The sequence below is a fragment of the Eumetopias jubatus genome, unplaced genomic scaffold, assembly GCF_037043125.1.
Source record: "Eumetopias jubatus isolate StellerSeaLion01/CBP00866 unplaced genomic scaffold, mEumJub1_p1.0 scaffold_5, whole genome shotgun sequence".
Classification (NCBI taxonomy): Eukaryota; Metazoa; Chordata; class Mammalia; order Carnivora; family Otariidae; genus Eumetopias; species Eumetopias jubatus.
In genome coordinates, this window is record NW_028274811.1 from 116,254,358 (window position 1) to 116,268,630 (window position 14,273).

The following is a 14,273-nucleotide window of genomic DNA, read 5'->3' on the forward strand; positions in this document are numbered from 1 at the left end:
TCTTAAGGAGCTAAGCATAACATCAAACACTGCAGAAGATCTCCGTCCTACATCAGTGATGACAGTTTCCATGCAACATCTACATTGATCTCTGTGGAATTTATAAATATGAAAATGAGATATATAACTAGTCTATGTGAATGGGTTGGTGTATCTATCAATTTTTCTACCCATTTAACTACTGTATATATCTTCTTACACAGATTGCTTTCTAGTTGTTTCTCTTTCCATATGCCAACACTGTTAGTCTAGATTGGTCTCAGCCGAACTCTTAATATTCTTTCTTTTTTTTTTAAATTTTTTATTGTTATGTTAATCACCATATATTACATAATTTGTTTTGGTGTACTGTTCCATGATTCATTGTTTGTTCATAACACCCAGTGCTCCATGCAGAACGTGCCCTCCTCAATACCCATCACCAGGCTAACCCATCCCCTCCCCTCCAGAAACCTCAGTTTGTTTTTCAGAGTCCATCATCTCTCCTGGTTCGTCTCCCCCTCTGACTTACTCCCCTTCATTCTTCCTCTCCTGCTATCTTCTTTTTCTTTTTTTCTTAACATATGTTGCGTTATTTGTTTCAGAAGGACAAATCTGTGATTCAACAGTCTTTCTTGTATGAATAAAAGACTATAGACTGGCATTCATGCCTTTCAATTTTGGATTTCTGTCTCTGCTGCTTATAGCCATATTCTCTCATAGTTTCAATAATGACTGGGATGTCAATTTTTAGATAAGGTAAAAGGGCTTTATTGTTCTTTTGCTTGGTCAGAGCAGAAATGGAAAGGAAATCATCTTTGATTTTAAAGGTGTTTTGCTTAAAAATAAATCAGTTCAAAGCAAGTTCTCTTCTTTTCTTACAGCTAAGTATTTAAAAGACTGGTGAAAAAGAAGTGTGGTAATTTAGTAACTACAAGAAGACAAACCCCTTAACCCTATGCAGGTGTTATTTTAAGATAGCTTCTCTTGTTAATTTTTACAATTTAATATAAATTCAAATAGGTATAATTGTTTTAGCTATTATCTTCAGGCTACAAGTATAAAAGCCCTATAGATAGCTCTAAGTCCAACCTCCCAAAACATGTAAAAATTATAGCCAAATAAAGGTAAAAAATGAGGACAAATGGCTTTTAAGCATGTAAGTGTGTATTAAAAAAAAATCACCTTTTACAAAAATGCATTAAATGCAGGCAGCTATAATGAGAGATTGTTTATATTATAAATAAATCATACATTCTGAATTTTAAATTAAAAAAGACCTTTTTTGTTCTCTAATGTATGACAAAATTATCTGAGTGATAAACTTTGTTGAGAGAAAATCTAGTTTTATACATACACAGCTTAATAAAGTAATCATGAATGGGAATACGATATTTTAAATGAAATAATTCACTTATTTATAAATAAATAGTATTCCTTCACACTAAGAAGGATAGGTAAAATAACATATATCCTTTCTTCTTTTTATAGTTAAACTTATCCAAAATGTCAGCATTCAACTCTATTAGAAAAGGCCTTGACTGAATTAATTGAAAATAGTTTAATGGCTATGTTAATGAACTACTAGAAGAAATTCTATTCTTTGTAATCTAGGGTCCACACAGAGGTCTCAAGAATAACCACTATTTGATAGGCTGAAACAGTTTCCTTTTCACCTCTCTATCAGAATTGAACAGTAGGGGACGATATTTCACTAGTTTGTGTAAAATCCATCAGTATTAAAGCAGAAAAACAGCCTTTAATGGAGCAACGCAACTAATCAAAAGTAGAGACAAATCTGATAGAAAATGATTAATTTAAACTCACTTGTGTTTAAAAATGTTTCTTTTTACTTGTTTATCAAAATCAGCTTTTGTTACCTATAGAATATTTGTCTATATTCTCATCAGCATTTTTTATGTTTAGATTTTATTGCAAAGACATATTTATCATTAGTACTATTTTTACTACATCTTCCCAATTAGAATTCTCCAAAGGAGGAAACTTCACATTAAAGAGATTTACTTAAATTAAAAATGTTTTATCCTCTAGCTTTACCAAGGAAAAAAAAGTTGAATTAAAAACATATGATTGGGGGTAATATCACTGGTGATGCTTCCATAGAGTTTATACCTGTGCTCTCAATTCTATTCTGTGTAATAGACTGGGGGATAAAAGAATTTTATGAAAATTATTTTTCTGCACTTGAGTCTCCAATAAGTGAGAATTTTGGCAATGAATGCTTCTAGAGTTTTCATTGGCAAAGCTGACTCTCTTAAAAACTAATGGCAGAACATAAAAGCTTATTAAATATGGATAAAAAGAATGTGTGATATAGTAAAATATTCTGAAGTAGTGTATGTTGTATGCTTTTGAAGTTTGATCTATATTCTATGCCAACAACATCATGACAACCAGCAGCAGGAAATTTAAATGTTATTTTAGGTAGGGAGTATTTATTGATAATTATGTGGCTCTAATACCAAGCACTTTAACTATATATATTAATGAAATATTAAAAAATTAATTAACAAAAGGTTTTATCTAGAAAACTCATAATTCACTTTTTCTAGAAATAGAATTTCTATTTACTTTTCCAAAAAATGATTTTGAAATTCTTGAAGTATAAAACCTAATATGTATCTCAATGTTTCATAAGTTTACTTGTGGATTAAAGTACTATTCTTAAAAATTATAAAATGTAATGCATTGAATTGCAGTGAATTTAACATCTACATTCTGTAGATGTTAAAACAATATTTCTGATAGTTTAATTAATCATGAAATAATGAACAAATCATGTAATCTCCATAAATCTTAATTTCTGTGATTGTCATAGGCCCAGAAAACCAAATACAAATTTTACCCTTTTTATAAGTTTGCCAGTTATTGGATTGTTTTTTATGGAGAGTATTTTCTTAGGAAATCTGATTTGCCAGAAGGAGAATTTTACTGAAACATATCATATTAAAATGAAAAGATATACAAAAGTAAGACATGGTTTGAGAGGAATTTCTCATACTGATCTGAGCTTATTGGAAAATATACAAGATCTTAGAATTGGTACCAAGCTTCACAATTAATGATACCTACACAAGACTTGGATAAAGAGGGGAATATAAATAACAGATCAGCAAGAGTAAAAGATGATTAAACAGGAAGTGATAATGGACCAAAAGCAGCCCTCAAATGGCATGCTAACCTTAACTTTTCTCCTCCTGAGAGTTTTTCAAACCAAGAAGAAAGATTCTAGACTACTAGTGTTACATAGATGATTGATTTTAATTTAGACCTTGTCAGGGGAAAGATTTTATATGCAATAAAATAATAGATTGTGTTTTTATCCATAAAGGACTTTTCAACAAAGAAAACACACAAAACATAAGCTATTTAGAATAATGAAACTCATAGTCTCATTCAGCACCCATCAGATTCAAGTTGTCTGTCTAGTCCTTAGGAAACCCTCTGGACAACAACAGAAGAGAATTCCCTTCACTACCCTCTTAGGAGCATGTGTCCTTTGTCTTATGAGCTACTCATGGATATATGTGTGGAAGTTAAAGGCACTTAGAATAGAGTCTTAATAAGAAGTGAGTATGAGTTAGAGAAGCTTTTCTCCATGGGAGGAATTTTGTCCCATGGGGAACATTTAGCAATGTCTGGAGACATTTTTGATCGTCACAACTTGGGTGGAGGAATGCTACTGGAAACTGGTAAGTGGAGGCCAAGACACTACCCCCATACACACTTTTTTCATAACAAAGCATTATCTGATCTAACATGCTTAATAGTGCCAAGATTGAGAAATCCTGATTTATGGGGAAGAGGAGAATGTTCAGGAAGACAAAACAAACAAGCAAACAAACAAAAAACCCTCTCTGCTACATTTGAGGTCAAGTAGAACAAGAGAGAAGGAAAATAAGGAAGATTCTTTGGTTGGAGGCAGGTTGAAGAGCCCTGACAAGAGCCCTATGGAGATTTTTTAAATAGATGTAAGAGATGTGACCCCTTCTTGTGACTTACAAATCTTCAATAAAAGTAGTGTTTTTGCTGTGCTTAATTTCCCTCTGCATTCATATGAAGGGACTGAGTTTTACAATTAATGCTAGTCAGTCCACGAAGATGCAAGAGAATGTATGCTGTTTTAATTGGTGCATACTGAGTCAATGATAGTTCAGTTACTGTAATATTTTCATGCCAGTTGAGTAATTGTTATGTTGAATCCTCTGAGTTATCTTGATACCCTGACTAACCCCCAATACCTCTCACAACCCAGCAAATAAAGAATAATGTCTGACAAAATTGGGGGCCGGAACTGGGTTCCAATACCATGGCCAATGTCTTTTCAGATGGTTTTGTGTCCCTACTATACTGGGGTTAAATATTTTGAATGTTACTTTTTGTTACACTCTTACTAAAATCAAAACCTCAGTCTTCCAAAGTTGGCACCTAAAAGACAACCCACATAGAGGTCATATGGAGGGCAGTAAAAACCAGTCACCACTTCATTAAGTTAATATCTTTCTTTTATTGACAAGCTTGGAAGTGTAGTCTTAAATTTATTAATGAAAGTGGCAGATTTCTGATGAGAGATTCAGTGTGTGAGCAATCACTTGTCAGTATGCTAGTTTTCTAAGTAAAGCTAAGATATTTTAAATAGCATAATATATATTTGCTTCGTTTAGGATCCTTGGAGTGAAAATGCTTTGAGAAAAATGGCTAAGTGTCAAAATAATAAACATGTCAAGGAATGGAAATCTCCTTAAAAGCAAAATGAAGATGGGAATGAAAATGTCAGGTTTGGGCTGTACAAGTTATCAAATCAATTATCTCAAATGCATTTTCATTATCTAAATTTACTTGCTGTATTTATTTTTAAGAAATTTTTATGGTTGCCATAAAACTTATTGCACAGCACCTTGAATTGGTTTGCATTTTTTTTTCTAAAGGAAGATCTCTGAAATTGTTATAGTGAATAGCCATAATAAGACAGAGGTCAGAAAGAATTCTACAACTGTGTTCAGGAAAACAAAATCAAAATGTAGTGTGGGCCAGAAAGTTGTATGGTAGTAGATACTGTACTGTGGCATTTGAACAGTTTTTTTTTTCTTAAACTAGTAGAAATTATTAATTCTAATCACTTCCGTGAGATGTTCTTCCAGATGTATTATATTGTAGAGCTAAATGGCATTTCAGTGAATACCAACCTGCATGACATATGGTTTTGAAGAGTATCAAATTCTGTCACAGAGGTTGAGAGTTAAAAAGTATATATATATCTAACTTAAAGAAATGGATATTTAAATGATGAGCTTGACAGCATAGAAAATGACAATGTACCAAAACCACAGGAGAGATTAGATGGCTTTGATCATGAATGTTCAAATTAAAATAATTTTTTAATGCTTACACTGATAATATCTAAATAAACTCACCTATCCAGCTTGCTCTCATTAAAACAGATATATTCCACCACGTTTGTTTTTAGAGAGTCTTAAAATTCCACTGTTGATCTCACTGAGACACATTATAATCATGTCAGAAATCAAAGACTAAGAGAATTTTGTAAGCAGAAGATAAAGATGACTCATGAAGTAGGAGGAGCCACCATTATTCTATCAGTGGATTTCTCAGCAGAAACTTTACAGGTCAAAAGAGAGTGACATGTTAGAATGAAAATGCTGAAAGGGGGGAAAAAACCTGCCAACCAAGAATGCTGTATCTGGCAAAATTATCCTTCAAAAATGAAAGAGAAACAAAAACTTTCTCAGTAAACAAAAACTGAGGGAGATTTTCACACTAGACCTGTCTTACAAGAAATGCTGATGGGAGTGGTTCAAGTTGAAGTGAACAGATTCTAAACAGGAACATAAAACCATATGAAAGTATAAAGCTCACGAGCAAAGGTAAATATATAGACAAATACAGAATACTGTAATACTGTAATGATGGTTTATAAACCACTTTTAATAATGTAGTAGTTAAAAGATAAAAGTATAAAAAATAACTAACTGAAATATATTCGTGGATATGCAATATAAAAAGATGTAATTTGTGACATCAGTAACATTAAGTGTTGGGGGAGATGAAAAAAATGTAATTTCTATGAGATTGAAGTTAAGCTCTTGTCCGCTCAAAAGAGATTATTATAACTATACAATGTGTTATGTAAGTCCTATGGTAAACACAAAGAAAATACTTACAAAGATATATGGAGCACATTAGAAAGGAATCAAATCATGTCACTAAAAAAAAAAAATCAATGAAATGCAAAGGAAGACAGCAGGAGGAAAAGAGAGACAAAAAGTTTATAAGACAGACAGAAAAAAATGAACAAAATGGTAATCAATATTAACTACTTCCCTATCAATAATTACAAAAGGGTGGACAGATATTCCATGCAAATGGTTACCAAAAGGGATTGGGGTGGCCATGCTTATATCAGGCAAAGTATATTTTAAGTCACAAACTGTAAAAAGAGACAAAGAAGGCTATATAATGATAAAAGGGTCAATTAACCAGGAAGATATAACAAGTATAAATACACAGGCACAACAGCACCCACATTTATGAAGCAAACATTAATAGAACTGAAGGAAGAAATAGAAAGCAACACAATAATAGTAGGGGATTTCAATACTTTCAAGGATAGAGCATCCAGACAAAAGATCAATAAGGAAACAGGGGATTTGAACATTATAGACCATATGGACCTCACAGACGTATTAAGAACATTCCATCCAGTGGCAGCAGAATACACATTTTTCTCAAGTGCACTTGGAACGTTCTCCAGGATAGATCATGTGTTGGATCACAAAACAAGTTTTAAGAAATTTAAGAAGGCCAAAATCATACCAAGTGTATTTTCTGACACAATGAGTGACGCTAGAAATTAATGGCAGAAGGAAAACTGGAAAATTCACAAACATGTAGAAATTAAACAGCTTCTTGTTTGAACAACCAATGGGTCAATTAAGAAGTCAAAGGGATTGGAAAATACCTTGAGACAAATGGAAATAGAAGTACAACATAACAAAACTTATGGAATGCAGCAAAAGTAGTACTAAGAAGGGATTTTATAATGATACAACCTACTTAAAGAAGAAAGATCTCAAATAAACAATCTAACTGGACACCTAAAGAACCTAAGGAAAAAAGAAACAGAAGAAAGGAAATGATTATATAATTTGTGACATGGCAAAAATCAGTTGCATTTCTATACATTAACAATGAGAAACTGAAAAAAATTGAAATAAAGAATAGAAAAATAATAGAAAAAAGGAAAACTAAAAGTTGCTTCTTTAAGAAGATCAACAAAATTGACAATCTTTTAGTTAGATTAACCAAGAAAAAAAAGAAGACTCAAATAAATAAAATTAGATATAAAAGAGGAGACATTGGGGTACCTGGGTGGCTCAGTCGGTTAAGCGTCTGACTCTTGACTTCAGCTCAGATCATGATCTCAGGGTTGTGAGATTGAGTCCCTCATTGAGCTCATTGCTGGGCATGGAGCCTGCTTGAGATTCTCTCTCTCCCTCTCCCTTCCCCCCCATTTTCTCCCTCTCAAATAAATAAATAAATAAATAAATAAATAAATAAATAAATAAGAGGAGACACTACAACTGATGCCACAAATATTTTTTAAAAATACAGGAGACTACAATTAACAATTATATGCCAACAAATTGGGTAATCTAGAAGAAATGGATAAATTACTAGAAGCGTACAATCTACTAAGAATGAATCTCAAAGATATAGATTATCTGAATGGACTTAAAACCAATAAGGAGATTGAATTAGTAGTCAAAAACATGCCAACAAAGAAAAGTGCAGGACCAGATCATTTCACTGGTGAATTCTATCAAACATTTAAAGACAAATTAATATTAATCCTTTCTGAATTCTTCCAAACATTTGAAGAAGGGGGAAAACTTCCAACTCATTTTATGAGACCAACAATACCATGATACCAAAGCCCCCAAAAATGTCACTACAAACAACAATAACAACAACAAGCTACTATCCCTGATGATTATAAATGCAGAAATTCTCAACAAAATATTAGTAAACCAAATCCAACAGCACTTTAAAAGAGTCATATACCATGACTAAATGAGACTTATCCTTGGGATGCAAGGATGGTCTAACATGAAAATCAATCACTTTGGTACATAACAGTAATGGAATAAAGGATAAAAATTACATCTCAATAGATGCTGAGAAAGTATTTAAGAAAATTCAACAACCTTTCACTCAACAAACTAGAAATAAAAGAAAATTACCTCAACATCATAAAAGCCATATATGAAAAAAACCCACAGCTAACAGCATGCTCCATAGGAGGAAAACTGAAAGCCTTTTCTTCTAAGATCAAGAATAAGTCAAGTGTGTCTACACTCACTACTTCTCTTCAAGATAATACTAGAAGGACTAGCCAGAGCAATTAGGTAAGAAAAATAAACTAAAGGTATCCAAATTGGAAAGAAAGAAAAAATTATCTCTGTTCACAGATAATATAATCTTATATGTTAGAAAATCCTAAAGATTACACACATACACACAACTAGTAAACTATAACTAGTAAATTCAGCAAAGTTTCAGAATACAAAATCAATGTACAAAAATCAGTTGCATTTCTATACATTAACAATGAGAAACTGAAAAGGAAATTAAGAAAACAATCCTATTCATAATCTCATCAAGAAGAACAAAATGCTCAGTAATAAACTTAAGCAAGGTGGTAAATGTCCATGGATGGATGAATGGATAAAGAAAAAAAATAGAGAGAGGGAGAGAGAGGGAGAGAAGAGAGAGAGAGTATTGTTCAGCCTTAAGAATGAAGGAAATCCTACCATTTAGAACAACAATATAGATAAAGCTTGTGTATATTATGCTAAGTGAAATAAGCTACTCACAAAAAAGTAGTCAAACCCATAGGGTTTGGGAGTGAGGGAGAAATAGGAAGTTGATATTCAGTGGGTCTAGAGATCAGTCATGACAGATAAATAAATTCTAGAGATCTATTGTACAACATTGTGCTTATAGTTAACAATACAGTACTATACACTTAAAATTATTAAGAACGTATGTCTCATGTTATGTGTTTTTTTACCACCTTAAAAAAGATGAGGAGGGGAAAAAACCTATTGGTATGGAAGAGAGACAACAGAGAAAGAATGGGCTATCTGGCCCATGTGAGCAGAGGTTTTGTCATCTTGTTCACTAGTGTATTCCTGGGGCTTGGTATAGAAATATCACAGTGGTTTAGCTCAAAAAAATACATTCATTAAAGGAGAGTAAGGATCTGCACTATACTTAGGGGAAAAATGAAGAAAGAATGATCAGAACCCAAAACTTCTGCAAAAATTATCCAGAACTGGAAAAATACCATACTCAAAATATTCTTGAGGAAAAGGATAAAAACTGACATACAAAATATATTCTGATAATCATTTGAACTAACATGATAAAGGAGACTGAGAAAATGGAGAAACACTTCAGTTTTAGTAAGATAAATCACTAATGTATCTCAATATATATTCCCTTAACGTGTTAGAACTTTGATGTTGAATAAGATGTATTAAAACTATGATTAACATAACATAATAAAATAAAAAATATAAAAATACAATAAAAAGTGTAAATCATAAGATATAACAAATATTAATGCAAAACTATGTTGGCAAGGGGAAAATGAGAAAAAGCATGGGAAGCATTCAAACTAACACTGTGATTGCCATTAGTGTGTGGAAGGTTATTATTCCCCATTTATCTATAGCTGCAGGTTTTAAAGACTAAATGAAAAAGTAAAAAGTCCTTACCATCAAGTGAAATAAGAAATTTAAATTGAGACTCTGGCTTAAACTTGGGGCCTGAGGACCATGCTCCCAACAGACGTGATAAAGACTCTAATGTCTAGCATAGTGGATTTCAGAAACAAAAACTCTCAGCCTAAACTTGCCATAAGTTTAGGATTCAAATTTATACTTGTCACTTGGTCCAACACACCAGATGAAAAATTAGCAACAACACATTGATCTTTAGCTGATGATGCTTCTCAGGTGCTTAGCAGAAACAAATGTAAAATCATTCTTGAAGACATTTGTACATATTTCTTTTTAAAATACATATTTCTTTAAAATACAAGCATTTTTTTAAAAAAAGCTCCCTTAAAGGTGAGCTCACATACATAAATAGATATATGAATAAATACATACATGAAAATATATAAACAATGAGCTAGCGACAGATTCCTCAGGAGAGTAATTGAGCTTTGAGAACTTGAGACTTCATGACTATGTCCCATGACTTTACATATCTATCATATATATAATGGCAGATCATGGATGTATATCTCCAGCTTGACCTCTACTCTTAATATTCATATATATGAGAATAATCATATGTAAATAGTCATAATATGTGACTACATTTATAAATATATAAATATATTGCCAAGTAAATATCTCCAATTGAATATCTGATGGCCATCTCAAATTGGTATTTCCAAAATTAAATGCTTGAATTACATTCCAAACTGCTCTTCTCCCTGTCTTTATCATCCAGGATTTCTATGTTTCTTTTGATTTCTTTGTCCAAGCCATTAGTAAATCTTGTAAGTCAAATTTTAAAATACATTCAAAATTTGGTAAGTTTTTATCACTTTTTCCAAGTGTACCCTAGGCCTAGCCATCATTAGTTCCTTGTACTCCTACAATAACTTCCTAACTTGTTTTCCTTCTTCTACTCTTATCTCTCAATTTGTTCTCTACACATAAACCATTCATTCACCAAGTATTTATTGAACATCTACAATGGCCCAAGCACCCTTCTAGGGTCTTAATGTACATTAGTGAATGAAACAGACAAATTTTCGGTATTTATGTTGTGTATATTTGGCCAGAATGGTTTTTCTGTTGTTAGCTCATGTCATTCTTTTCCTCAGAATACTCTAATAGGTCCTATCTCACTCAGGACAAAATCTTGATTCCCTGCAGGTATGAAGCCTTATACAATCTAATCCCCCCCCCCTTGATTTCTGATCTCATCTCCAAATATTTTCATACCCTTACTCATTTGACTTCAGCTACTGGTTTTCTTGATGTTCCTCAAGTGTGTGAACCATGTTTCTCCCTCAGGACATTTATCCTTTTGTTCTGTGTGGAGTGCTATTCTCTTTCTTCCTTCACCTCACTCAAGTCTCTGATCCAATTTTACCGCTTTCAAGGCTCCCATGAAAACTACACTCCTTTCTGATTCCTGATTTATTTTTCTTTAGGCAATTTATAATGTCCTAACATTTTCTATATTTATTTTTTTATATCTCCCTAGGCCTACAGTTCCCAAACTGTGTACTAAGGTGCCCTGGAGCACTACAGTAAACTCACAGGGATACTTTGGGATATTGTAAATATTTCAGGGAAATACCATGATACTTGATGTCTTTCAGAATCCACAAAAACTACACATTTGAGGAAGATTACTTTTAATGTTAGATCATACTGCATTATTTTTGGGGCATCATATTTTTACTAAGCTGGGTTTTTGGTACTGGTGACAGTGAAAAAAAACAACTAAGTACCATGAACTAATAGGTGAGGGTGGTATATTCTAGAATAATTCCAAAGTTTGAGCCGTGCTCAACAGCTGCACATTTCCTATTAGTAATTAACTGTGGTTATTAAAGAATGGAGTAAATTATTTTCTCAACATATGCATGTTATTATTTTAAATAACATATTAGGACATAAATAAGTTGTTTTGACCTAAGTACTTAATAAATGGAACTGTAAGGTATTTCTTTTGGCCTGGGAATGCTGCAAAAACTTAGTAAGAAACTAAATGTGCTGTGAACCAAGACAGTTTGGGAAATTTTGCCCTAAATTATTAGGTCCATGTAAGCAGGGACTTTGTCTCTTTTGGCTTTTTTCTCCCAATACCTAAAAGAGAATTGAGAGATAAGGGCACTACGGCATTAAATTCAGAGGTAGCCTTGAAAGACAATGGTAAAGGGAAATCTTTCCAGTGAGAACTTTAGATATTTTTGATGGTCTATTTTATGCAGAAGAGATGGCCTGAGGTTCAGACTGATACTAATGTATAGTTGCTAATAGGTTAGATGGCTGATAAAACAGGATTGAAACTAAGAAGTCAGTTTAGAAGTATGTGGTTGGACCTCTCAAAGGTGTCAAGGGTATGGAGATAGAAATTTTTCACCAACTGCCCACTGGAGGCCATTCACTAAAAAGTTCTCATTAAGCAGGTGGACAAGATGACCTATCCTGGGGATGCCAGTCAGCCTCTTTCCCTAGACACCCTTGAATCAAAGGCTCATATAGGAAGAGCCCATGGAGACAGGGATTGAAGCTACATATTGGCTAATAACATGGATTTCCTTTCACCAAGAATTGTTCTGGCTTCTCTTTCCAGTTGAGTTTTCAGTCTTCCAACATCAGAGAGCAATCCTCAGCCCCCAACAGGGCACCATCCACTAATGGCAGGTAGATTACATTAGGCCCCTTCTCTCATGGAAGAGATTGGTGATTGACAGATTTTATGGGAAATGGTTTTCTTTCCTTTTGGTAGTGTTTCTGACAGAACAACCGTTCAAGGATATTAAGAATGACTTGCCTGTCACCATGATATTCCATAAAGCATTCCTTCTGATTAGATGATTCATTTTATACAAAAGAAATACAACAATGGGCTCTCCCACAGAATTATCAGGAATTTTCATAAGGCTCAGTAGAAGCTAGCTTTCATCACTCAATTGCAGCAGCTTTGACAGAATGAATAGCCTGCTGAAGACTTGGTTGTGGTACCAGCTAGGAGAAAACACCCTAAGAGGGTGGGTCTGGATATGCTGGATACGCTATTTGCCATAAACTTGTGATTGATATGTGATGGTATTGTCTCATATACAGAATTTGTTGTTCTGAGGAAGGTAGAAGTGTCCCCTCATTATTTCACAAAATTACCCCCTGGAAAATATTTTGTTTATCTTCCCTGCCACCTTGGACTTTTGGTGTTTGAATACCTACTACCTAAGGGAGAAGTCATTCTATCAGAGAACACTATCGTAGGTCAGATAAATTGGAAGTGGAGGTCTCCCTCTGGCCATTTTGGGTACATTTCTTAACCAAAAGGCTGAGAGGGTCACTGTAGCAGTCAGAAAGGGTGATACTAATTATCAGTGGGGATACTGGGTTTCAGCTGTACAACTGAGGCAAGGAGGATTTACTAAGGCATCCCTTAGAGATTTCTTGCCTAATATTCCTGATCAGTGAAAAGCTATAATAATTCAATAAAAGTAAGACCATCCATCAGGGACTCAGATTCTGGAAGAGTAGAGGTTTGTTTTACTGCAGCCAGAAAAGGACACCATCCAGTCAAGATGATGGCTAAAGCTAAGGAGAGCATGGAATATGTGGTGAAAGATAAAAACTGTAATTATCAACTTGGACCTTGTCACCAGGTATAGAAGCAGGGCTGGTAGGTATAATGTTTTATATGGCTATCTATCTATCTTTCCTTTCATTATTTTGCTGTTTATTTTTTCACTTTCTGCTCATTTTTTCATGACTTTATGAGAATACAGTAAATAAAATGTAAGCTGACATTAGACTGCCATAATCTGAAAAAGAAAAAAAGAATAGATTTTACAGAAAAATGTGTGGATGGTACTAGATATTTTCAGTTTTCCATTCCAGATCTCCACCCTTTGACCCCTTCCTTGTTTCTTTGGGAGACTAAGCTTTATAGCCTTCATTACAGGACTCCCTTGCTTCTGGCTTCTGGTTGGGTTAAGTCAATGAGAGGCACCCAGAAGTGGTTGGGGGGCAGATGACGAATGAGGTCCTGTCTCTTGCCCTGTTTTGCATTGGCAATAGCTTTATCCCTCTATTTAAGGCCACATATGCTATTAGTTGGTTCTTCCTGTTTTACAATTACTCTCTTTGGGTTCCAGTAATCATTCCCTCTCCTTGTCCATTCAGATCTTGTGCTAGGGACAGCACCATTCCTTATTAGTTTCCTTATCCCTCCCACACATTTATAAATGGTTCTTTCATTAAATTTACAATTTTGCTGTTTAAATGTGCTTTATCTTTCATACTAGGACCCTGACAGGTAAAAACAAATAAACAAATAAATTTAACCAACAAACTTAAGTAATTGTGCCATATTTTGAGAGCACTAAGAAAACTAGGTGCTGTGGTGAGGCCATCTTACTCCAGAGCTTCTCTTAACCATTGCCCGTAATCTTCAGGCAGTTTGAAAACACTCTTTTGAAGTGA